Source organism: Chrysemys picta, chromosome 8 (assembly GCF_011386835.1).
Source record: "Chrysemys picta bellii isolate R12L10 chromosome 8, ASM1138683v2, whole genome shotgun sequence".
In the NCBI taxonomy this organism is placed as follows: domain Eukaryota; kingdom Metazoa; phylum Chordata; order Testudines; family Emydidae; genus Chrysemys; species Chrysemys picta.
In genome coordinates this window covers 68,172,512-68,197,588 of record NC_088798.1, presented here as the reverse complement: position 1 = coordinate 68,197,588, position 25,077 = coordinate 68,172,512, and the positions used below count along the sequence as shown (strand labels likewise).

General features: G+C 48.6%; 1 protein-coding gene and 1 long non-coding RNA gene across 18 annotated transcripts in view; one reads left to right on the top strand and one right to left on the bottom strand.

Moving 5' to 3' along the window:
* Positions 1 to 25,077, bottom strand: part of NOS1AP (nitric oxide synthase 1 adaptor protein) — a 183,133-nt gene that overhangs the window by 136,194 nt on the left and 21,862 nt on the right. The window lies entirely within an intron of this gene.
* On the top strand, positions 12,854 to 18,720 carry LOC135973121 (uncharacterized). Of its 2 annotated transcripts, none has more exons than XR_010589817.1 (3): positions 12,854 to 13,016; positions 14,776 to 14,983; positions 18,620 to 18,720. It is a non-coding gene; the product is annotated as an uncharacterized LOC135973121 (long non-coding RNA). The 2 variants fall into 2 exon arrangements; XR_010589816.1 differs by lacking the exon at positions 12,854 to 13,016 and adding an exon at positions 13,686 to 14,486.

Here is a 25,077-nt window from a genome sequence, read left to right as displayed (position 1 = left end):
CAGATGCAGCACCCCTCCGATCTCAGCTCGCTGGGCAGGGGTTAGCCGATCAGAGAGGGGAATTGCTTCCAGGGGGAAGCCAACTCTTGTCCCAGGGAATAGATCTACTAAAGGGTCATCTCCCTGCCCCTCCCAATGTCCACACACGGCCAACACCATATTCCCCCTGTCATAATATGGCTTCATCATATTCACATGGTACACCCGGTGGTGGTGTGCCCGGTTCGACAGCTCCACCACATAGTTTACCTCGTTTAGTTGCTTGACAACCTTGAAGGGCCCTTCCCAGGCGGCCTGGAGTTTGTTTTTCCTCACGGGGATGAGGACCATCACCTGATCCCCAGTGGCGAAGGCGCGGGCCCGTGCTGTGCAGTCATACCAGACCTTCTGCTTCCTCTGGGCTCTGGCCAGATTCTCCCTGGCCAGGCCCATGAGCTCGGCAAGTCGTTCCCGGAAGGTCAGGACATACTCCACCACCGACTCTCCGTCAGGAGTGGCCTTCCCCTCCCATTCGTCTCTCATCAGGTCCAGGGGCCCCCTTACCCGCCTTCCATATAGCAGTTCGAAAGGCGAAAACCCGGTAGACTCCTGGGGTACCTCCCTGTACGCAAACAGCAGGTGAGGTAAGTACTTGTCCCAGTCCTGCGGGTGCTGATTCATAAATGTTTTCAGCATCATTTTTAGCGTCCCATTGAACCTCTCCACCAGCCCGTTGGATTGGGGGTGATATGCTGAGGCCCAGTTGTGCCGGACCCCACATCTCTCCCACAAGCACCGGAGTAGGGCCGACATGAAGTTGGACCCTTGGTCCGTCAAGACTTCCTTGGGGAACCCCACTCGGCTGAAAATGGTCAGCAGCGCATCCGCCACAGTGTCTGCTTCGATGGACGATAAGGGCACTGCCTCGGGGTAGCGGGTGGCGAAATCTACCACCACCAGGATGTATTTCTTCCCAGACCGGGTCGTCTTGCTGAGAGGTCCCACTATGTCCATGGCCACCTTCTGGAAAGGCTCCTCTATGATGGGCAAAGGTCTCAAAGCTGCCTTCCCCTTGTCCCGGGCCTTCCCCACCCTCTGGCAGGGGTCACAGGATCGGCAGTACTGCCGGACGTTGGTGAAGACCCCGGGCCAGTAAAAGTTCTGTAGCAGCCTCTGCCTGGTGCGCCGGATCCCCTGGTGCCCTGCGAGAGGGATGTCATGGGCCAGGTACAGTAGCTTGTGGCGAAACTTCTGGGGAACCACCAGCTGCCTCCTGATCCCCCACGACTCCACTTCCCCTGGGGGAGCCCACTCTCGGTACAGGAACCCCTTCTCCCACAGGAACCTCTCCTTGCATCCTCTCCTCATGGTCTGTACCACACTGAGGTCAGCCAGGCCCCTTAGCTTCCGCCGGGAGGGGTCCTTCTGCAACTCGGCCTGGAACTCGGCGGCTGGGGAAGGGATGGGGACCTGCTCCCTCTCGTCGGCTGGGTCGGAAGCCCCAGCCACCCAGAGGCCTGTCCTTGGGTGTTCCCTCCCCACCCGGGAAGGGTTCGGTGCCTCCGGTGGGACATCCTTCCCAAGGTCAGGGCGTAGTGCCCCTCGCCGGCTCTGGCTACGGGTCACGACTAAGGCGGTCTGGGGGCTGCTTGGCCAGTCCTCTAGGTCCCCCCCCATCAACACCTCAGTGGGCAGATGGTGGTGCACTCCCATGTCCTTGGGGCCCTCCTTGGCCCCCCATTTCAGGTGTACCCTCGCTACGGGAACCTTGAATGGGGTCCCGCCCACCCCGGTCAGGGTCAGGAAGGTGTTGGGCACCACCCGATCTGGGGCCACCACCTCGGGCCGGGCCAGTGTCACCTCTGCGCCCGTGTCCCAGTATCCATAAACTTTCTTCCCATCCACCTCCAGGGGAACAAGGCACTCGCTCCGCAGGGACAGCCCCGCGCCAACCCTGTAAACGGAGAACTTTGAATCCGGAGCATCTGGCCCCCCAGAGAAGCTGGCCTGGGGCCCTTCTCTCTCTTGAGCAGTTGATAAGCTGCCAGCCCCTCTTGCGTGAGAAGCCTGCCCCTCGTCCGTCTGGGCCTCTACCAAGTTAACCCGGTGCGGGTTCGGTCTGCTCAGTCTGTCCTTGAGCTTGGGGCACTGGGCCCGAACGTGGCCTCTTCGGCCGCAGTAATAGCAGCTCATGTCCCGTGGGTCCCCTCGAGCCGGTCGGTTGTCCCTGACGCTGGGCATTCCCCGTGGGAGGGGATTCCCCATATTCCCCCTTTGGGAGGTCCCAGGGTGACTCTCTCTCTGCATCGCGGCGGGCCTGTTCCTTTGGGGCTCCTCCCTGCCACCTCCTGACCGGCTCTTTACAAACTCATCAGCCAGCTGCCCTGCGTGTCGCGGGTTCTCTGGCTTTCTGTCCACCAACCACAGCCTCAGGTCGGATGGGCACCGCTCATACAGTTGCTCCAGTACCAGCAGTTTAATCAGGTCCTCCTTCGTCTGGGCCCCACCAGCCCACTTGCTGGCGTATCTTTCCATGCGGACGGCTAGTTGCAGATATGAGATCTCAGGGGTTTTATCTTGACTCCGGAACCTTTCCCGGTACATCTCAGGAGTCAGCCCAAACTCACGTAGCAGGGCCTTTTTGAATAGTTCGTAGTCCCCTTTCTCTGCCTCTCCCAGTTGGCGGTACAATGCCACGGCTTTGGGGTCCAGTAAGGGGGTAAGGACCCGGAGTCTGTCCGCGGGATCAACCCGGTGCAGCTCGCAGGCCGTCTCAAAGGCCTCCAGGAAGTCATCCATGTCCTCCCCCTCCTTGCGTGGGGCCAGGATGCACTTATCAAAGCTCCGTGCAGTCCTGGGTCCCCCCTCACTCACCGCAGCCGGGGGTTCGCTGCCCCTCAGTCTCGCCAGTTCCAGGTCATGCTGACGCTGTCTCTCATTCTCCTCCCGTTCATGCTGATGCTGTCTCTCTTTCTCCTCCCGTTCATGCTGACGTTGTCTCTCTTCACGCTGATGCTGTGTCTCATTCTCCTGTCTCTGTCTCTCTTTCTCCTCCCGTTCATGCTGTCTCTGTTGTTCACGATCCTCCAGCTCTCTCAGTTTTAGCTCTTTCTCCCATTCCAGCCAATTCCGCTCCACGGATGCCGAACGTCGCCGGGAGGATCCTCTGCTGGCCGGCGAGCTTCGCCGGGAGGGTCCCCTGCTGGCCGGGAGGGTCACGGCGCCTTCGGTATTTGCTGGGCTCCTCCCCACCCTTCCCCTAGGCATAGGAAGGAGGGGTCTCGGGAAGCCCTCAGCAGCCGGCTGACCACTCCCAGCTGGGACAGACACTGGTGCCTGCGCTGCATTTGCCAGGCTGCTTCCCTGAGGCAAAGGGATCAGTTCATTCGAGCGATCTTCCGCCTCCAGCCGGGCAATGAGCTGTTCTTTGGTGAGCCTCCCAATGCACAGCCCCCTCTGCTTGCACAGCTCCACCAGGTCGCTCTTAAGCCGCTTGGCATACATCTTCCTGCTGGCCACTCACCGGCCTGTGTGCTCACAGCTCCCCACAGTTCCCAGGGGGCCCCCTAGTGTGCCAGCCCTTCTCGAGGTCACCACCTCTCTGCCAGGGTCGAGCTGCAGACTCCTCCGCCCCTGGGACCACTTGCTGCGATCCCCCCGGGGGACCCTGTTACTGCAAAAGTCCTTCTCGCTGGTCACACACTCCCAGGGGTAATAACCGTCTCTCTCTCACTCTTCAGCACGCCTGGTCCCCGTCAATCCCCCTTCGTTTTACTGCTCCCCAGTCACTTACTGCAGGAAGCGTCGTCCCCGGGGTGCAGTAGATCCCGCCGCTGCCACCAGTTGTTGCGGAGTGTGGGGGAGTCAGGGCCCTGCACCCCTCTTCCCGAGATTCACTGCGACTCTCAACCAGCCAGTAAAGCAGAAGGTTTATTTAAGGACAGGAACACAGTCTCAAGCAGAGCGTGTAGGTACGACCAGACCCCCTCAATTGGGTCCCTCTGGGAGGTTCAGGGAGCTTAGACCCCAGCTTGGGGTTCCCTGCGTTGCACCACCCAGCCCAAACCGAAACTAAACTCCAAGCCCCTCCTGCTGCTCCTCTCCTTTGTTCAGTCTCCTGGGCAGAAGGTGTTAATTCTCCCCACCCCCGTTCCTGGCTCAGGTTACAGCTCAGGTAGCTTCCTTCAAGGGAAGTCCCCCCTCCTCACTGCAATCCCCCTGCAACATTCCCAGGTCAAATCTGCCCTGCTCCGTCACACCTCCTCTTTGTTATCAGCGGCTGAATGGCTGTGCAGAATTAGAAAGCGGCTATGAAGAACTAAGGAGGACTTTCTGCGTGATGTTATGATGCACTTCGCAGCCGAGAAACAGGAATTGAAGGAGTGGCAGGACAGAGAGAAGAGGGAACGAAAGGAGAATGCGGCATGCCAGAATAAAGCCACGGAGCGGCTCTTAAACATTACGGAGCGCCAAGCAGACATGCTCCAGGAAATACTAGTACTCCAAACTGAGCAGCTCTGGGCCCCGCCTCCCCTGCACCCACTGTCGCAAAACTCTTTCCCATGCTCCCCCCAGATACTGCCAACACACTTATCAACCTCCTGGCTCCACTCTATACCCACAGCATTCCTCTCCTCCCCAGTCACAGTCCAGCACTCCGGACTCCCACTACACTCAACACCCATCCGTCTGCAGTTTGGCCCTGCTGAAATACAGTAGCTGCTGCATTGTACTCCAAAGGAGAAGGCTGAATATGATCCCTGGACATACACAAATCTTTAGCTGTCCCAGGACCCCACCTCCTCCTGGGATTTTCCCTTCACCCATACCCCTAACTGCTGATGTGCTTTTTTGTTTGACTCTCTCCTCCATTTGTTGTTTTTTAATAAAAGAATTGTGTTGGTTTGAAAGCAATCTTTATTCTATTAATTAAAAGCAAACAGAGCTCTGCAAAGCAACAGACAATTATATTAAACCTTCATATTGCATCGTCTGCACCAATCACAATCACCTCCTAGCATTACAAGCACTGCACTCCCGAGCATAGCAACAAATATTAGTGGCTTTCAGCTTCAAATTGCTGCCTCAAGGCATCCCTGATCCTTATGGCCCCGCACTGCGCCCTTCTAATAGCCCTAGTCTCTGGCTGTTCAAACTCAGCCTCCAGGAGCTGAGCCTTAGTGGTCCAGCCCTGAGTGACGCTTTCACCTTTCCTTTCACAAATATTAAGGAGCGTACAGCACACGGCTATAAGCATAGAAATGTTGTCATCGGCCAGGTCCAGCTTCCTACAGAGGCAGCGCCAGCGGGCCTTTAAATGGCCAAAAGCACACTCAACAATCATTCTGTACTTACTCAGCCTGTTGTTGAACTGCTCCTTGCTGCTGTCAAGTTGCCTCGTGTATGGCTTCATAAGCTATGGCATTAAGGGGTAGGCAGGGGTCTCCCAGGATCACGATGGGCATTTCGACTTCCCCTACGGTGATCTTCTGGTCCTGGAAGAAAGTCCCTGCTTGCAGCTTCCTGAACAGGCCAGTGTTCCAAAAGATGTGTGCATCATGCACCTTTATGAACCAGCCTGCGTTAATGTCCGTGAAACGCCCATAGTGATCCACAAGCGCCTGGAGAAGCATTGAGAAATATCCCTTGTGATTAATGTACTCAGTGGCTAGGTGGTCTGGTGGCAGAATTGGAATATGCGTGCCAGCTATTGCCCCTACGCAGTTAGGGAAGCCCATTTGTGCAAAGCCATTCACAATATCATGCATGTTGCCCAGAGTTACGGTCTTTTGGAGCAGGATGAAATTAATGGCCCTGCACACTTCTGTCAACGTGAGTCCAACGGTCGACTTTCCTACTCTGAACTGGTTAGCGACCAATTGGTAGCAGTCTGGAATAGCCAGCTTCCACAGTGCAATCGCCAAGAGCTTCTCCAACGGCAGGGCAGCTCTCATTCTCGTGTCCTTGCACCACAGGACTGGGGCGGGCTCATCACACAGTCCCATGAATGTGGCTTTCCTCATGCGAAAGTTCTGCAGCCACTGCTCGTCATCCCAGATGTGCATCACGATGTGATCCCACCACTCAGTGCTTGCTTCCCAAGCACAAAAGCGGCGTTCCACTGTGGTCAGCACCTCCATGAATGCCACAAGCAATCTCGTATCATAGTTAGTATGTGTGGCAAGATCAATGTCGCACTCTTCTTGCCTTTGGAGTTTAAGGAATAACTCCACCACCACTTGCGATGTGTTGGTCAGAGTGAGCAGCACACTGGTCAACAGTTCGGGATCCATTCCTGGAGACTGAAGAGGCAGAGTATGCAGTACACAAACCGTTGAAAGATGGCGCCAAATGTGGACGGAATCACAGGGATTGCTGGGATGCGAAGCAATGCATCATGGGGCATTGGGACAGGACCCAGGATGCCCCACAACACACTCCGTCTTCCCACAAATCTTAGTGGCAGAAGAAGAGATGCTCTGTGAGATAGCTGCCCAGAGTGCACCCCTTCGAATACCACTGCAAGTGCTGCAAGTGTGAACAAGCTAATGCACAGGCAAGCTGACAACACACAACTGCGGTCTCCCCTCTCTGAGCGGTGCTGTAACTCCCGGCGCTGTAACTCTGCCAGTGTAGACATGCCCTAAGACACAGAAGAACAGGCATTTGCATGGCATGGGAAAACAGTGCTCAAGGACTGAGGGGAGGCTAATAGGAGTATTGTGACCCTTCTCCCTCCCCTCAGTCCTTGAGCACAGTGCTCCCACTTGAGCCTTGCTTTCTGGTCAGATGCTATTACTACTTGCATTCTGGTAGCATCCACACAGAGCAGAAGAGCTCACAATCTACATTCTCAGAATACAGTCCTAGAGATATCTGAACTGTGGCCCATATATCAGAAATAAAGTTGCGGGAGCTATCACCTGCAAAGATGACGTGCCAACGTACATCCAGGCCGTCCTCATCAGAATGGAGGACAGCATTGTGGGACTATGGTCTCCAGAGGCCAGGGCTCTGTGTCACATGATAGGATGGCTACACAGACGAAACACCTGACAATAGAGACTAAGTTGCCAGTGCAGCTATCCAACATATACAGCTGGACACAGATGCTCACCAGGGCTGGGCACAGAGGGAGGTAAATGGGACCAGTCACATTACAAAGCAACAGTGAGCTGTGGGGCAGGGATCCAAAACTAGAGAGACATGGAAGCGGAGATTTTCCAGCCACCTCAGGGATTTGGACACCGAAGTCCCATTAAAATGACTATGATTCACTGGACAGCTTTGAAAAAGATCAGCCCCAGCCCAGACTGCAAGAGAAACAGTACGTGGTCACAGCCTGCATTGCAAGGCACACGGACAGGGAGTGCGGAGCCCGTAACTCTGGCACTGCCAACTCTTGAGTGCCTCCCTCTGTAGCTTGGATTGATCTATAGAAACTCAGGCAGAGAGTTAGATCTGAAGAGCAAAGGGATGGACTGGTGGCCTTGGCTTTTCCTTATGCAGGGGGTGACCTATATTATCTGGGAAGATGCAGCATTTGGCTATCCAACTCCCATCACCGTAGTATCTGAGCACCTGACAGTCCCCTGGGGGGAAAGGCAGTGCTATTATCCCCATCACACAGGTGGGAACGGCGGCACAGAGACTAAGTGACTTGCCCAAGGCTATGCTTGTCCATCTCTGTATGTGTTAGACGCCGAGTCTCCTCAGCTACCAATGCTGAGTCCAGCACTGCATGGATAGCACTAACCAGGTAGCACTAGGGACCCCACACTGCCTTTGATTAACCCTTCCTTGCCTACTTTTCTCACTGAGGGATGAAACAAGAAGCAAACAATGGCTGTTTTTATGGCTCTGGTGTCTGTGCTATGATGATGCAGCCATCCTGGAAGAAGGAAAGCCCCAGTTCAGTGGCCAATCCAAATGTCTCCAGCTGCGAGACTGGGGGATGCTGCCTGCAGCTGTATCTCAGTGTCTGCAGCCTGGCACCAGGCTGGAGATTAAATGCAGTAATAGCTCCTCAGGCCACTGATGCATACCCCTTTGTCCCATCCTATTCTCTTGTTGAGGGCATGGAAACATGGTGAGGGAATGCTGCCCTGGGGAGGGAGTGTGGGGCTGGGGAGGAGGGTGCAGGGGTGAGGATAGGGTGACCAGATGTCCCGATTTTATAGAGACAGTCCCGATTTTTGGGTCTTTCTTATATAGGCTCCTATTACCCCCCACCCCCTGTCCCGATTTTTCACATTTGCTGTCTGGTCACCCTAGGTGAGGAATTACTCACGCAGGCCCGTTTCGAGTGTGTGGGCACCCCCATATCTATGGCAATGCTTCCCCAATACAGCACTGCCCTCCTCCTCCCAGCCCAATGCACACAGCACCCGGGATGGGGTTGAGATGCTGAGTGCATTGCACCCATTCCTCCCCTTTCAATGCCTCTCACCACAAATCACTCCTGTCTGGAAGAGCAACGTTACTCGGTGCATGAAGGTCCCCTCTCTCAGAGGGGGTGGCACTGCTCCTCCCTGACCCTGGGCCCCCACTGCTGCTCTTGGACTCCCTGCGAGATCAACAGAGACTCCCCAAGTCAGCTATCTGCTCCAGGGCTGAACCATACCCACCCTGAGCCAGTCTTGCACCATGGCATCACTCTCCAGTCCCTTTGGAGCTTTGCCTTCCCTCAAATCAGCTACTGGGAGGCACCACAGGCACCTCTTCCCTCTCAATGGAGGGCCTCTGTGTCCAAGCGGGTGCCTGCAGGATGTTTTGGCCTCTGACCCCAGGATGGTTGGTGCAGTCTCCCAACCACACCACCTGGCAGCCTCTCTTAGGGTACTTCTGTGGGACTCTGGCAGGCTCCAGAATTCCCTGCAGGGCTGGGTTACAGAGACCAAGCCTTTCCCTGCAACACTCCTGCCGAATTAGAGTGCACAGGCCTTTGCCACAGGCAGCCAGATTCCATCCCCCGCCCCGGAGGCTCCGCTCTCTCTCCTGAGCAGTGCAATCACTTTCCTCATCCCACTAATTGTCTGGAGCTAGCCTGCCTCTCCCATGTAGCACAAACTACACTGCCTCCCCTCATCTCCCTGGGAGGATTTAGCCTTTGATTTAGGGATTGGGACAGGTAAGAGGACTTTACCATTTCTGCAGGAAGCTGCCTTAGACTTTCCCAGCCTGGGTAACCCTTTCAAAACTCCTGCACAGTTAGCTCAGCGGTGGTGCTCTCCATGACTTTCTGTATACTGTCTTGCCCTCTGGAACAAGCTTGATGTGTATCTCCCAGGGAGCTCTGATTTACTCCCCCCTTTTTCAGGAAGCACCCTGGAGCCCTACCCTGCTTTGGTGGGTCCCCCCACCCCAGGCTGATGAAAAGAGCCATGCAGATTGCTTTCAACAAAGTTAGACAACAGAGGCCTGCACAGGCCTTCGTGCCTGGTTATTGGGCAGCTGGCAGCCTCAGCTGGCTGGCTAGAATCCACGGGGAGCACTGTGCATCCATAAGCAATACCCTTTCACCTCTCTCCCCCACCCTCCACACCTTGAAGAAGGAAAATGAGCTTACAGTATATTGCTATAGCAAATTTCATCCTGAAGGATCCTAAACCACCACCTAAACCATCCTATCACTTTAGTCAGCAGTGAAATGCAGCCAACTCTGGGGGTTCAGCACGTCAGCTGCTAACAGTGCATAGCAACACTATACAACAATTTTAGACAGAAGTGAAGCGCCATTTGATATCCATTGGAATTTGAAGGGGAACATAGAGGGGCAGAATGCAATCACTGGGGATGAAACCTTGCTGGGACATTGAATTTAGCTCCTTAACTCTTCAGAAAAGTGCCGTGGAAACATTAGTAACCCAAGAAATCAGGATGTTAGTTTTGCACCATAGCCAAAAGCTGGCACGGACTTTTGCTAAGAGAGTTCTTCCCAAACTGGAAGAAAATATTTAAAAGATGGAGAACCCAGAATATTCTGAGCAGATGCTGCTTCTTGTCCCCAAGAAATATGGCGGTGTTGGAATGATGTTATCTGGACTTGGTTTATCAGAGGCGAGAGCAAATAAATGAACTTTGAGTAACACAGTGAACTATTGATTTGCACAGCTCCCCTTACCCCGCTTGTTACTATCCTGGATTTACAGGGATTAAGTCCCAAAGCCTATGAACCATGTTACAATATTTCCTGGTATATGAATCATAATGCTGAAATTAAGTAATAAAATGACAGGGCATGAAATATGGAGCAATAACTCTTTACCACTGATGGGCTTGGCCTCATGCCATCACAGCACCTACAGCTATGAATCTGTTTACTGCAATATTTCAAATGCTCTGGCAGCCCTCACTAAAATTAGATTTTATTATTATTATTAATTAAAATTATCCTTCCACCAGGAACCATTCACCCATCCTACCATCTCGTGCTCAAAGTCAACAGATATAATCTGAGACACCAACAATGTGTCTAGGTTAATTTCCTTCCAAAAACTGGTTATAAAGGACAATGTACGAGTTACAGCTGTTTTATCAGCAGAGTGTGTAGCGACAGCTCTAGTGCATTCCCATCCTAAAAGCCCCATTTCTATTTGATAACTTCTCAAAAAGTTACTGTTTTGCTAAAATTTTGCTTATTTAGTCTAAACTCCTAAAACAGAGTTTTGTTTTTAAACTTGGCTGTGGTTAAGCATGGGGGATGGGAAGGGAGGAGACAACTGGTCAGAAGACGGGGGTGGAGGGCAGGTTCACGAAAAGTAGAGACTTTTCATTAAAAAAAAAACCCCACAAACAAAAAAAAAAAACTGAAAACCTGAAATCCAAGAAGATTTTGGTTTTACAATTAGAAGTCAAAGTTTTCTGCAAAACAATTTGTCTAACTGAAAACTGGTTTTGACAAACTTCTGGATCAGCCCTCTGCACCTCTGCCATCACAGAAACGCTTGCTTGACCTTTTGGGTGACAGCTCAAGCATCTCAATAATGTGAGGTTATCGCTTGCCATTTGGCAGCCCTTAGATCATAGCTGCAACTCTAGTGTCCCAGTGTCATAACTATAAAGGGAAGGGTAACAGCCCTCCTGTGTACAATACTAATAAAACCCCTCCTGGCCAGAGACACCAAAATCCTTTTACCTGTAAAGGGTTAAGAAGCTCAGGTAACCTGGCTGACACCTGACCCAAAGGACCAATAAGGGGACAAGATACTTTCAAATCTTGGTGGGGGGAAGGCTTTTGTTTGTGCTCTTTGTTTTGGGGGGTTGTTCGCTCTCGAAACCAAGAGAGACTAGACATCAATCCATGCTCTCCAAATCTTTCTGAACAAGTCTCTCATATTTCAAACTTGTAAGTAACAGCCAGGCAAGGCGTGTTAGCTTTATCTTTGTTTTCTCAACTTGTAAATGTTCCTTTTGCTAGAGAGTTTACCTCTGTTTGCTGTAACTTTGAACCTAAGGCTAGAGGGGGTTCCTCTGGGCTCTTTGAATCTGATTACCATATAAAATTATTTTCCATCCTGATTTTACAGAGATGATGTTTACCTTTCTTTCTTTAATTAAAAGCCTTCTTTTTAAGAATCTGATTGATTTTTTCCCCTGTGTTAAGATCCAAGGGGATTGGATCTGGACTCACTAGGAATTGGTGGGGGGAAAGGGGGGGGAATGATTAATTCCTCCTTGTTTTAAGATCAAAGGGGTTTGGATCGGTGTTCACCAGGGAATTGGTGGAAGAGTCTCTCAAGGCTACCAAGGGAGGGAAAGGTTTTTTGGGGGAAGACCGAGTTTCCCAAATAACTCATAAATCATTTGGGTGGTGACAGCAAAAGCAGATCTAAGCTGGTAGTTAAGCTTAGAGGTTTTCATGCAGGTCCCCACATCTGTACCCTAAAGTTCAGAGTGGGGAAGGAACCTTGACATGTCCAGTGAAAAGCTACTTCAATTTGCCAAGCTTAGGAGGGTTCAGAAGTGTACTGTTCAGGCATGCGCACTAGTGAGTGTGTTATACAGTTGGGGGGACTGAAGAAGGGTTGTTTTATTTCTTACCATTGGCACTGCCTGTGTGTGGTATGTAAGTCATGTGGAAATTCGGGTTCAATATATGTTCTCTCAACATACTATTGGCTCTGTACACATCTACAGCTGAGGGGACTCATGCAGATGCATGTGGGCGGCATGCAGGTGTGTGGAATGTATCTGAAGATGTGTCTGAAACAGGCAGGGCCATGTACCATTCTTCACAGTAGTGAAGGTGAGCAGTTATGATCAGCGCTCAGATGTTGCACTTCAGGAGACTGCAGGAGTCCTTGTGTAAGGGGACTGTTGCCCCCTTACTAACATTCAGTGGGGGTGTTTTGGCTGGCTAGCTCCCAGCACTAAAAGGTCTGACTGACAGGGCGGGCAGGCTAATCAGGGAGTCAGGAAGCCAGGAGGGTCCCGTCCTCCATGTGAGCTGGTATTGCCTGGGTCAGACAGAGTGGGGCTGAGCTAAGGAGAGAGCAGGGGCCAGAGCTAAGTTGCTGGAAGCAGAGCTGCAGCCCCAAAGCCAGAGCACAGCCCAGAGAGAGCAGACCTGTCCTGGGAGCAGAGCTGTAGCAACCAGCGCCAGAGAGGCCAGAGAAGCAGCCCAGGGAGCTGAAGGTAGAGGAGCAGCAGCAGCCGTACTGAGGCAGTGTGGAGCTGGGGCTGGAGCAGTCTGGAGCTGGGTGCGGTGCGCAGCTGGGGAGAGTGAGGGGAACCCTGGGCAGTGGGCCCAGCACAGGGAGACGCCTCTGCCAAGAGGCTCTGCAGGCCAGACTTGAGGGGGGGGGGGGGGGGAGAGAATCATAACCCTGACGGGGCGGGGGCGATGCTGGGAAGAAGGATCCTGCTACCTAGAGCCTGAGAGCGTGTGGCCACCACCAGAGCAAGTGTCCGACCCGCAGCGTCTCTGCAGCACAGCCAGGGCCTGAGAAGGAGGCCTGGGACCTACAAGGAACAGACTGTGAACTGCCCTGATGTCCAAGAGACACTGTTTGTGATGTTCCCTGCCACAGAGAGGGGTGATGTGTTTCCTTTAACCTTTCCCATTTTTCCTTATTCTTTTTATAAATTGTTAAACAACTTGTATTTGCTTTAAATTGTATGAAATGATCAGTGGGTCAGGGAGGTGCCCAGTGCAGAGAAAGTACCCCGGAGTGGGGACACCCTAGTCCCTGTCCTGGGTGACCACAGCAGGGTTGGGGGTTGAGCCCCCCAGGAATCCTGGGCCCAGCCTTGTCGGGGTTTACGAGGACTCTGCCAGACAGGAGAGTGGAAGGGGAGTCCTTGAGGGCAGGGAGGCCTCTGGGTAAAGGAATTGGGAGCAAGGACTCTGATCCTTTCGCTAGCCCACTTCACCAGGGTACTGCAGAAGCCAGGAAAGTTCCCCGCAATAGTGGGACCATTCCCCCGCTTACACTTACATCACCAAGTGCTCGAACTTGCAGGACAAACTCTTTCCATTTCTCTCTAGCAGATAGTTCCACAGGATGGGGCTCCATTGTTCTATAATTTCTCTTAAAAACCCCACCCACCAGGAATCTCTATACAAAACCTATACAACCGGGAGCACTCCAACCCAGGAAATACACAGGCAGCCTGAACTCTGTGTCCTTGTGCATATGCATTGCAAAGCAGGGCTGAATTACAAGGTCACATGCTGCTTTTTCTGCAGGGCTGGATGGAGAATGTCTCGCTCGCTGTGGAGATCGGATGGCGTGCAGTGAACACACATTGAACGTGTGGATATAAATACATATCAAACAGCTGCTCCATTCACTGCACTCCATCCAATTGTGCTTTAACAAGACAGGATCCTGTAATTTTCACTCCATGCATCTGAAGAAGTGGGTTTTTTACCCATGAAAGCTTATGCCCAAATAAATCTATTAGTCTTTAAGGTGCCACCGGACTCCTCGTTTTTTTTTTTTCTTACAGAAAAACAATGTTATGCAATTAGCGACTGCATCATAACACATACAAGCAAGCAGCTTGCACCTGAGGACATAATCAGGCAGTATGATTACATCCATGAAAACAGGATCCCAAGCAAGCTTGGTTGGAAATGCTGCAAGAGAACATTGAATCAGTGCTTCTATATCCTGAGAAATTTCCCAAAATCTGGGAATTTTTGAGTAAAATGTTTCAACTTGGGAAATTGGGAATTTTCATTCAAAACCTAAATCATCCTGGGAAAATTTCATAAAAAGTAAAAGACTTTCCAAATCTCAAAAATCCTGGGAAGTTTTCATAAAAAGTAAAATATTTGTGCGTCTTTTAAATTTCCCTCCAAATGCGTTCTTCGATTGGTGAATATCTGTCACGATTTTCATAATCAGGCTGTGCTGCTCTCCTATTGGTGGTGCTTCAATGTACTATATCATGACGGCACAAGTGAAGTGACCAGTGTGCACATGCACTCACAACAAACCAACCTCAGCAACAGCTGGCTGGCGGGTAATGAGGAGATGGTTACCAAATTTATCTTCTAGGTAAGGTTTCTTCCAATAATTAAATATATTGCAATACTTACTGATTATGATTAGTTTCTTGATCTGTCATTAAATCTCTAAAAAAATTTTATTTCGTGCTTGCAATTGCACAGAGAATGTGGACCAGAGCGTTCGGCTGTTCATAAATTTGTAACAGCACCTTCCTCCAGGCAAATATTAAATATCTTTGCCTACTGTGTTAGGTAATAATATATAATATGTTCCCTTCTTTGATTTAAATATAAATTGAAATATACATAATACTAATTATCGCATTCCATTATTTCAGAGATCTAATGTAAAAAATGAATCAAGAGACTGGTAAGGATGGTGAGAAGAGGAAGAGGACTGCAGGAGTAGACAAAGATCCATCCACGTTGAAACGAAAACAACGGGATAGCACTCCCGACAGAGTATTGAAGACTTGGATGAACTTCCACCAAAAGAGAAGCCATCTACTTTCAAAAAAGCCTTTCAAGACTTGTGGCTTCAAGAAGGTAAATACAAAGACTGGCTGCAGAAAGTAGAAAGCAATAGTTTTTTAGCTTATTGCAAATGTTGTGATGTAAAAATCCAGGTACTAGTAAGTTAGATAAGCATGCTAATGGTAAAAAACAAAAAAAAGGTTGAGACAGTATCTAATACAAAGAAAATTGATAAACAAGATAGTGAAATTAAAAAGAGCACAAAAATTTGAAGAGCATGTTAAAAATGCAGAGATTACAATGGCCTGTTACTTTTCTGAACACGTCAGTATTCAATCTGTAGAACACTTGACTGAAGTAGTTAAAAAATGTTTCCCTGATTCCAAAATTGCTGAGGCTGTAACATTAAAGAAAGATAAATGTACTGCTATAATTAGCAATGTTTTGGCGCAAACTGAGACTGAGGAACTTGTAGAAAAATTGAAAGTTAATGAATTTAGATTATTCAGGTCAATTCATGTTTGCAAATATATCTGACCTGGCTAAAAAGGTTTTCACATTACCGCGTTCAAATGCGGCATGTGAAAGAATTTTTTTCCATGGTAACTGACAAAAACCATAAAAAGAAACTGTATGACAACGAAAACACTCAATTCTAGTGTAGTTATAAGGTCAGCTTTGAAAGCAAAGCAAGAGAAATGTTCTAATTTTGTAATTACTATTAAGCACTTGTATTTACATTGTAAAAATATGTACAGTAAAAATGAGTGATAAAACTAGTAAAAATATTAATGATGGTAATGATGTTCCTAGTGACGACTCAGACCATGAGTCAGAAAATGGATAAAACTCAGATTATAATAAGGAAAATGATATAAAAGAGTATTATTTGTTCTGTTTGCTTTTTTATCTTTTATAATCATATGTTTACTTTTTATTTTTTCAAAGTAACTGATGTACAGTACACTGCAGGGCACAAGCTGTACTTATTAATACTTTTGTTTTTAAAATAGTGAAGTTTGTGTAAATTACATTGTTTTCTATCATTTCAATCCTACTCATGTGTTAAATATTTTATTTACTGTATAAGTAAATTTAAAATTGAAAACCCATGTCTATACATATAAAAATAATAAATGTGAAATATCTTGAACGAATAAGAATAATTTGGATAAAATATATATTATATAGTTATTAAAAACACACAGATTACGTTCCTTTGAGATTTTGAAATAAAAAACTTTATCTGGGAATTTTTCACCAGATTTGGGAAATTTTTAGCGCTAGGTTGGGAAAAGTTGGCATCACGATATAGAAGCACTGCATTGAATGAGATCAGACTGCTTTACACAAATGGTTAGCCTGTGAAAGTTAAGGTTAATCTCTAAAAAGCGTTTATTGGTTTTGTACTGTGTGTAACCTGTTTCCCATACCCCTACTTCCTAATTCTTAAATCTTAACCTTTGATAAACTGATGATTGTTTTCACTATAAATACATTTCAGTGCTATGATGTTACATAGGAACTGATCCTCTGTTGAATCAAACAAGCTGGTGTGTATGCTTTCCCCCTGGGGATAGCTTACCTGATATCACTGCAAGAAGCTAGTGACAGGGGCTCGAGGACCACTGCAAAGCAAAGTGCGGGCTAGCATTACCCTGAGGAGATTGTTTGGACAATGGCATATGGCCCATTTGTGACTGCTACTAGCAAATATCTCCAATGGCCCGTCATGGGACACTAGATGGAGAGGGGTTTGAGTTACTGCAGAGAATTCTTTCCCAGATGTCTGGCTACTGGGTCTCAACCACATGCTCAGGGTCTAACTGATCACCATATTTGGGGTCAGGAAGGAATTTCCCCCCAGGTTATATTGGCAGAGACTTGGAACGGGGGGGTGGAGGGGGCAGTTCAACCTTCCTCTGCAGCATGGGTTACTTGCGGGGTTTGAACGAGAGTAAATGATGGATTCTCTAACTGAAAATTGGTAAATCATGATTTGAGGAGTTCAGTAACTCAGTCAGAGGTTATGGTTCTATTGCAGGAGCGGGTGGGTGAGGTTCTGTGGCCTGCAATGTGCAGGAGGCCAGACTAGATGATCATGATGGTCCCTCCCAGCCTTAAAGTCTACGAGTCTATGGGATGGGTGGCTAACAGGCTGGTAGCATCAAGGAACTAAGACCCAGCTAAGCATCAGCAAATTTGTCTCTCTCTCTTGCTGGAGACAGTGGGGTAACAAGGCGCGGCAGTCCTGGGCATCCCAAGAAAGCATCACAGAGGGGTTTTCCCCTGAAAGTAGAATTCTTAATTGAAATCAAAGTAGCCAGAGTTTAGGTAGCAAGGCAGACAGCTAGTGAACATTGAAGCTATCCCCTTGCAGTGCTAGAATCGTGGCCCAGCATTGTAAAATATGAGTGCAATATTAAACAAAGCCACCAGAGAAGAGGCCTTCTGTTTCACCATGTTTTTTCCCCACTGGTTTAGCTTCATTATCCCCTAACTCCAGTCCTGCCTCCTTTTAGATCTGCCAGAATCCAGAGTGGATAAAAATCAATGATCAAAAAAAAAAAAATCAGATTTTTTTTGATAAAATGCTTTTTGAGGAAAAAAAGCTATCTAAAGATAGTTTTAATTAAGATACATTATAGCTCAAAGATATCTCATCATGGAATAGGGCAGGGATAGGCAACTTATAGCACGCGTGCCGAAGGCGGCACGCAAGCTGATTTTCAGGGGCACTCACACTGCCCAGGTCCTGGCCACCGGTTCGGGGGGCTCTGCATTTTAATTTAATTTTAAATGAAGCTTCTTAAACATTTTAAAAACCTTATTTACTTTATATACAATAATAGTTTAGTTATATATTATAGACTTATAGAAAGAGACCTTCTAAAAATGTTAAAATGTATTACTGGCACGCGAAACCTTAAATTAGAGTGAATGAATGAAGACTCAGCACACCACTTCTGAAAGGTTGCCGACCCCTGGAATAGGGATTATAAATTCTAATTCTATAGTATGAGACACTAGAAGATACCATCAGAGATGCTTAGTTTTGCAGTTCTCAAACTGTGGATTTCTGTCTCCAGAGGTAACATGCTGGTTAACAGCAAAAATGTTGATAAATAGATTAGATAGAGGTGAGAAACAACAGACTTTAACCCTATTATCCCTCTCCAAATTTGTGTACGTCTCTCTAAAAGTGCAAAGTTTCAAAAAGATCAGTGAATAGAAGATTGTTATAGGTGCAATAGATCTGGACAAAGAGAAGAAGTCTGGAGATAAATGTGAGAAGGGAGGGACAGGCAGTAGAAACAAAAGTGAAACTGTTTTAGCAGCATATTCCTGAAGTCTTGAGGTCTTTCTGTGTGTAGCCTTCATTGATTTGAGATCTACCATCCCATTCTCTCATTAGAAGGGAAACCCTATAATGGCAGCAGGCCATAAAAAGAGACCCAGTTTGGGAATAAGAACCATTCAAGAAATATGTTTGCTGATGATGTTTTAAAGAGAGTCACACCAGTGAACTGGTGGAAGTCACTTAAACACTTGGATTCAGAGACTGCTGAAGTGATAATCTCACTTTTAACAGCAGTAGCTTCTTCTGCCGGTGTAGAAAGAATATTTTCTTCCTTTGGACTAATTCATTCCAAACTGAGAAATTGTTTGGGACCTGAAAAAGCAGGAATGCTTGTTTTTCTTTTCCAGATTATGAACAAACAGGAAAATGAAGGTGAAGACGACTGAGTTAGCTGCAGAAGCCAATATTTTCAAGTTTCTCATGTTGACCTGGCTGACAGTCGATTTTTTTTTTAATATTTCATTTAACTATTTTAGTTAAACAATTTTAACAAAAACAAACCAGATTTAAAAAAAGTTGAACGTTTAACAGAATTCAAAAATTCATATGCTTGTTTTGTTAAAAAATTGTATGTTTGCTGTTGAAAAAAAATATCCAGAATACATAACGTTGTTGTTTTAGTTAAAACAAAACAATTTAAAATGTCTGTCTGGTGATGTTCTCCTCCTAATACAGCATGGCAAGAAAATCCTCCGAATATCGATTAACCTGTTGAATTGGAGATATTTATGAAGTCATTGGGAGATGAACTATCTGCTTCAACTACCTTTGGTAAATGAAATAACCAAACAATCATTCATTTTCTGATATAGCTGTAAAACTAATCAGAAAAGTTTTCAAAATAAATCACTTTAAAAATGTAGAGTATGTACCTTCTAAAAATGAAACCTACATACGAGTTGTGAAGAATATGTATTAAGGTTATAACAACCAACAAGAATGCACTTTTATATAGAAATCCATGATTAGTCAGGAAGACTCGATTTAGTGATTTATATCAAATCCACCCTGCCAGAATCCAAGTCCCGGGAATTTTAACATAGTCAGTTCTTATGCACAGAAGCTGCTTGTGCGGTTTCTGCACATGTGACAGTGTGACCTATAGGGCCACAGTCTGCCTTTGATTCTGACAGCAGTTGCACATGCAAGCATGGATTGGGGCAGATCATTGCCCTAAGAATCCATCACCTCCCACCATATCTGGCCCACATCGTTCCCCATACTTGGCTTTAAGAAGGATCTTTATAATATTTGAATGGTCGCTCCTTTTCCTGAGTGAATGCTGTGCTGGGAAGACACAGAGCCCCAGAGACTGGCATTCCCAGCCCACAGGTCGCTCCGACGGCCCCACCAGTTTCAGTCTCTCCTGTGCCTCTCACACAGTCATGGCATACAGCGCGGAAGATCACTATGGTGCAGTCTGCCTGCTTCAGTAACAGCCTTCCATCCTGGTGTGTACCACCACCTTCTCCCCTCTGCTTCCTCTGTCATAGGCCATCCCTGAGGCCTGGTCTACACTAGCAGTTTATCTCGAATTTAGCAGCGTTAAACCGAATTAACCCTGCACCTGTCCACACAACTAAGCCCTTTACTTCACTATAAAGGGCTCTTAATATCGATAGCTGTACTCCCCCCTGATGAGGGGAGGAGCACTGAAATCGGTATTGCCATTTTGGATTAGGGTTAGTGTGGCCGCAATTCGACGGTATTGGTCTCCGGGAGCTATCCCACAGTGCACCATTGTGACCTCTCTGGACAGCAATCTGAACTCGGATGCACTGGCCAGGTAGACAGGAAAAGCCCCACAAACTTTTGAATTACATTTCCTGTTTGCCCAGCATGCAGAGCACAGGTGACCATGCAGAGCTCATCAGCACAGCTAACCATGCAGTCCGAGAATCGAAAAAGAGCACCAGCATGGACCGTACGGGAGGTATTGGATCTGATCGCTATATGGGGAGAGATTCCGTGCTAGCAGAACTACATTCCAAAAGACAAAATGCCAAAACATTTGAAAAAATCTCCAAGGGCATGATGGAGAGAGGCCACAATAGGGACTCACTACAGTGCCGCGTGAAAGTTAAGGAGCTCAGACAAGCCTATCAAAAAACAAAGGAGGCAAACGGTCGCTCCGGGTCAGAGCCGCAGACATGCCGCTTCTATGCTGAGCTGCATGCAATTCTAGAGGGGGGCCGCCACCACTACCCCACCTCTGACCATGGATTCCGAGGCGGGGGTAACCTCAGCCATGCCTGAGGATTCTGCGGATGGGGAAGGGAAGGAGGAGGACGATGACGACGAGCTTGCGGAGAGCACACAGCGCTCCGTTCTCCCCAACAGCCAGCATCTTTTCTCAGCCTGACTGAAGTACCCTCCCAACCCTCCAAGGCATTATCCCACACCATGAAGCCATGGAAGGGACCCCTGGTGAGTGTACCTTTGTAAATATAAAACATGGTTTAAAAGCAAGCTTTTTTTAAATGATTAATTTGCCCTGAGGACTTGGGATGCATTCGCGGCCAGTACAGCTACTGGAAAAGTCCGTTAACGTGTCTGGGGATGGAGCGGAAATCCTCCAGGGACATCTCCATGAAGCTCTCCTAGAGGTACTCCAAAAGTCTTTCCAGAGGGTTTCTGGGCAGTGCAGCCTTATTCCGTCCTCCATGGTAGGACACTTGACCACACCATGTTAGTAGCAAGTAATCTGGTATCACTGCATGATAAAGCCTGGCAGCGTATGGTCCCAGTGTTTGCTGGCATTCAAGCAACATCCGTTCTTTATCTTGCTGTGTAATCCTCAGGAGAGTGATATCGTTCATGGTAACCTGGTTGAAATACGGGAATTTAATTAAGGGAACAGAGGTGGCCGTTCCTACTGGGCTGTTTGCCTGTGGCTGAAAAGAAATCCTTCCCTGCAGTTAGCCAAGCGCGGGGGGGGGGGGGAGGGGGGGGAGGAATCTTCCCTGATACCAGCCACGTGGTGGGGGGAGGGATAAAGCGATCATCCCAGAGAATTGGATGGGGGGGGGGGTTAGTTTGGTTTCCGCTGCTGCACATTAAACAGGAAAACCGCAGCACTCAACGGGCTTTGCTTGGTATGTGGGAAAGGAGGGCGCTGCTTGTAGGAAAGCTGCAGAAGCCGAAAGACAATGGCTTACCATGGCCGCATGCAAGCCGAATTCTGTTGCCCGGACCTGGGTCTGTGCTCTCTAACATCAAAGCTGCAGGCACTCAATATTAAGATGCAAAATGCGACCTTGTACCGAAATCACATGTGCTATGTAATGTGAATAGTGTTGTTCACCGTGAAAGAGTATAAGCATTGTTCTGTAAAATGTATCTTTTAAAATATTTCTCTCCCTTTTTTCCCCTCCCTCCCACAGCTGCAAATTTTTCAAGCCTCCCTCCTCCGTCCCAAAGGCTATCTCAGATAAGGCATCGAAAAAGAGGACGCAAGACGAAATGTTCTCAGAAATCATGGAATCCACCCACAATGAAAGCTCATCTGAATGAGTGGAAGGATACGGTAGCAAAGTACAGGAAAGATGCCAGTGAACGTGAGGCTATGAGGGACGCTCGAGATGAGAGGTGGCAGGCTGCAACGCTGAGACTGCTGCGTGATCAAACGGACATGCTCCGGCGTCTGGTGGAGCTTCAGGAATGGCAGCAGGAGCAGAGAGTGCCGCTGCAGCCGCAGTATAACCTCCCTCCCCCCTCACCATGTTCCATAGCCTCCTCACCCAGATGTGTAAGAACGTGTGTGGGGGGGGAAGGCTCCGTGCACCCTCCCACTCTACCCCAGTGGATAGCCCAACCAAAAGGCTGTCATTACTTTGAATGTTTTTAGTGGCCTTTTCCTTCCCTCCTATCCTCCTCCCAAACCCCACCTGGGCTACCTTGTCAGTTCTCTCCCTCTTTTTATAATCAATTAATAAAGAATACATGATTTTTAAACGATAGTGACTTTATTTCCTTTGAAAGCAAGCTGGAATCGAAGGGGGAGGGTGGGTTGCTTACAGAGAACGAGTCAATCAAGGGGGTGGGTTTTCATCAAGGAGAAAAACAGAATGTTCACACAGTAGCCTGGTCAGTCATGAAACTGGTTTTCAAAGCTTCTCTGATGCGCAGCGCTTCCTGGTGTGATCTTCTAATCGCCCTAGTGTCTGGCTGCGCGTAATCAGCGGCCAGGCGATTCGCCATAAAGGTCTCCCCCTTACTCTCACAGAGATTGTGGAGCACACAGCAAGCAGCAATAACAATGGGAATATTGGTTTGGCTGAGGTCTGAGCAAATCAGTAAAGTGTGCCAGCAACCTTTTAAACGTCCAAATGCACATTCTACCACCATTCTGCACTTGCTCAGCCTGTAGTTGAACAGGTCCTGACTACTGTCCAGGCTGCCTGTGTATGGCTTCATGAGCCATGGCATTAAGGGGTAGGCTGGGTCCCCAAGGATAACTATAGGCATTTCAACATCCCCAACTGTTATTTTCTGGTCTGGGAAGTAAGTTCCTTGCTGCAGCCATTTAAACAGAGTAGTGTTCCTGAAGACGCGAATGTCATGAACCCTTCCCAGCCATCCCACGTTGATGTTGGTGAAACGTCCCTTGTGATCCACCAGGGCTTGCAGCACCATTGAAAAGTACTCTTTGCGGTTTACGTACTGGCTGCCCTGGTACTCCGGTGCCAAGATAGGGATATGGGTTCCATCTATCGCCCCACCATAGTTTGGGAATCCCATTGCAGCAAAGCCATCCACTATGACCTGCACATTTCCCAGAGTCACTACCTTTGGTAGCAGCAGCTCAGTGATTGCTTTGGCTACATGCATCACAGCAGCCCCCACAGTAGATTTGCCCACTCCAAACTGATTTCCCAACTGACCGGTAGCTGTCTGGCATTGCAAGCTTCCACAGGGCTATCGCCACTCGCTTCTCAAGTGTGAGGGCTGCTCTCATCTTGGTATTCTGGCGCTTCAGGGCAGGGAAAAGCAAGTCACAAAGTTCCATGAAAGTGCCCTTACGCATGTGGAAGCTTCGCAGCCATTGGGAATCGTCCCACACCTGCAACACTATGCGGTCCCACCAGTCTGCTTGTTTCCTGGGCCCAGAATCGGTGTTCCACGGCTATAACCTGCCCCATTAACAGCATGATCTCCAAAGCGCTGGGGCCCGCGGTTTGATAGAATTCCATGTCCATGTCCTCATCACTCTCGTCGCCACGCTGCCGTAGCCTACTCCTCGTCGCCTGGTTTTGCAGGTTCTGGTTCAGCATAAACTGCACGATAACGCACGAGGTGTTTACAATGCTCATGACTGCTGTCTTGAGCTGAGCAGGCTCCATGCTTGCTGCAGTATGGCATCTGCACAGTTCACCCAGGAAAAAGGCGCGAAATGGTTGTCTGCCGTTGCTTTCCCGGAGGGAGGGGGAGGATGTACCCAGAACCACCCGCGACAATGTTTTTGGCACCATCAGGCATTGGGATCTCAATCCAAAATTCCAATGGGCGGCAGAGACTGCAAGAACTATGGGATAGCTACCCACAGTGCAACTCTCCAGAAATTGACACTAGCCCCGGTACACGGATGCACACCGCCGAATTAATGTGCTTAGTGTGGCCGCATACATTCAACTTTATATAATCTGTTGCCAAAAACCGGTTTCTGTAAAATCGGAATAATCCAGTAGTGTAGACATACTGGGTGCTGTAACTCAGGGTGAGGATGGAGCCAGGGAAGAGGGCCTCTAGCGACCACACAATCAGTAATAGAGGATAAAAGATTGTTGGAAAGCCCCGTCAAAGCCTCCAAGCGACCTAGCAGGAGAACATCACTCTTCACAAAGCCATCTGAACAGGTCTCTCATGCAGACAGGGAGAAGGTGCCCTGACCTCAGAGCAGAGGTGGCAGATTATCAGGCCATGACAGTAGTACAGTTCCTGATACCTACCTCATGCACAACCTGCTATAGGAGCTGAACCTGCAACCATATGGGATAGTCCCATGGCAGCCATGGAAGCAGGAGCTCACTTAAAACTACTGCCAGCAGCGTGACCATTACATCACCAAGTGCAGATCATCTTGGTGACTCCAAAGCCATCGCGGAGAGGAACTTAAACAACCGGCTTAGGACTGTGCAGTGCAGCATAGCCAGGAGAGCTGTGCACCAGAACTCATAAAACTTCATCACTCTCAACCCCAGGCCCGAATTCCAATGCACCACGGGCACAATCAGATTTAGCTTTGGAACAGGAGGTCTCCTCCACTTCAGGGTGGATGCGAGCAGCACAGCCATACCACTGCCTATTCCATCCCACCTTTGCTCAAGCTGCATTGAATCCCAAACTGGACATGGTTACACCAAGGTAGGTCAGCAGGGCCATCCAATCAGATTTGCAGCTATATATGCAAGCCTGTGTCTCTCCCTTAACCAGTAGATATTCTGGTGGTAGATATTCCACCAACCGTGCATTAACCAGCATGGACCAAAGAGGAGGATCCTTGCTCACAGACCCCCCGTCATCCTAGGAATTAACTTACAGAGGAGCCAGCAGCATCACCTGCTTGCAGGCCTACGTATGCCTCTTCCTCTGCCCCCATGGCCCAGAAAACCTGCACGCAACCATGTTAGAACTTAGAAAATAAGAAGAGGTTACCTTTTGCGCTCCATAAACTCCAGAGGCTGCACTAAATTTCCCAAGTTATTTTTAAACAAAGAAAAGGCCTTTAGGACAGAGAACAAGCACAGAAATTTCATCTCAGATAAATAATGTTTTGGAAAGTTAGGAGTCCTCTGAAAACAGAAGC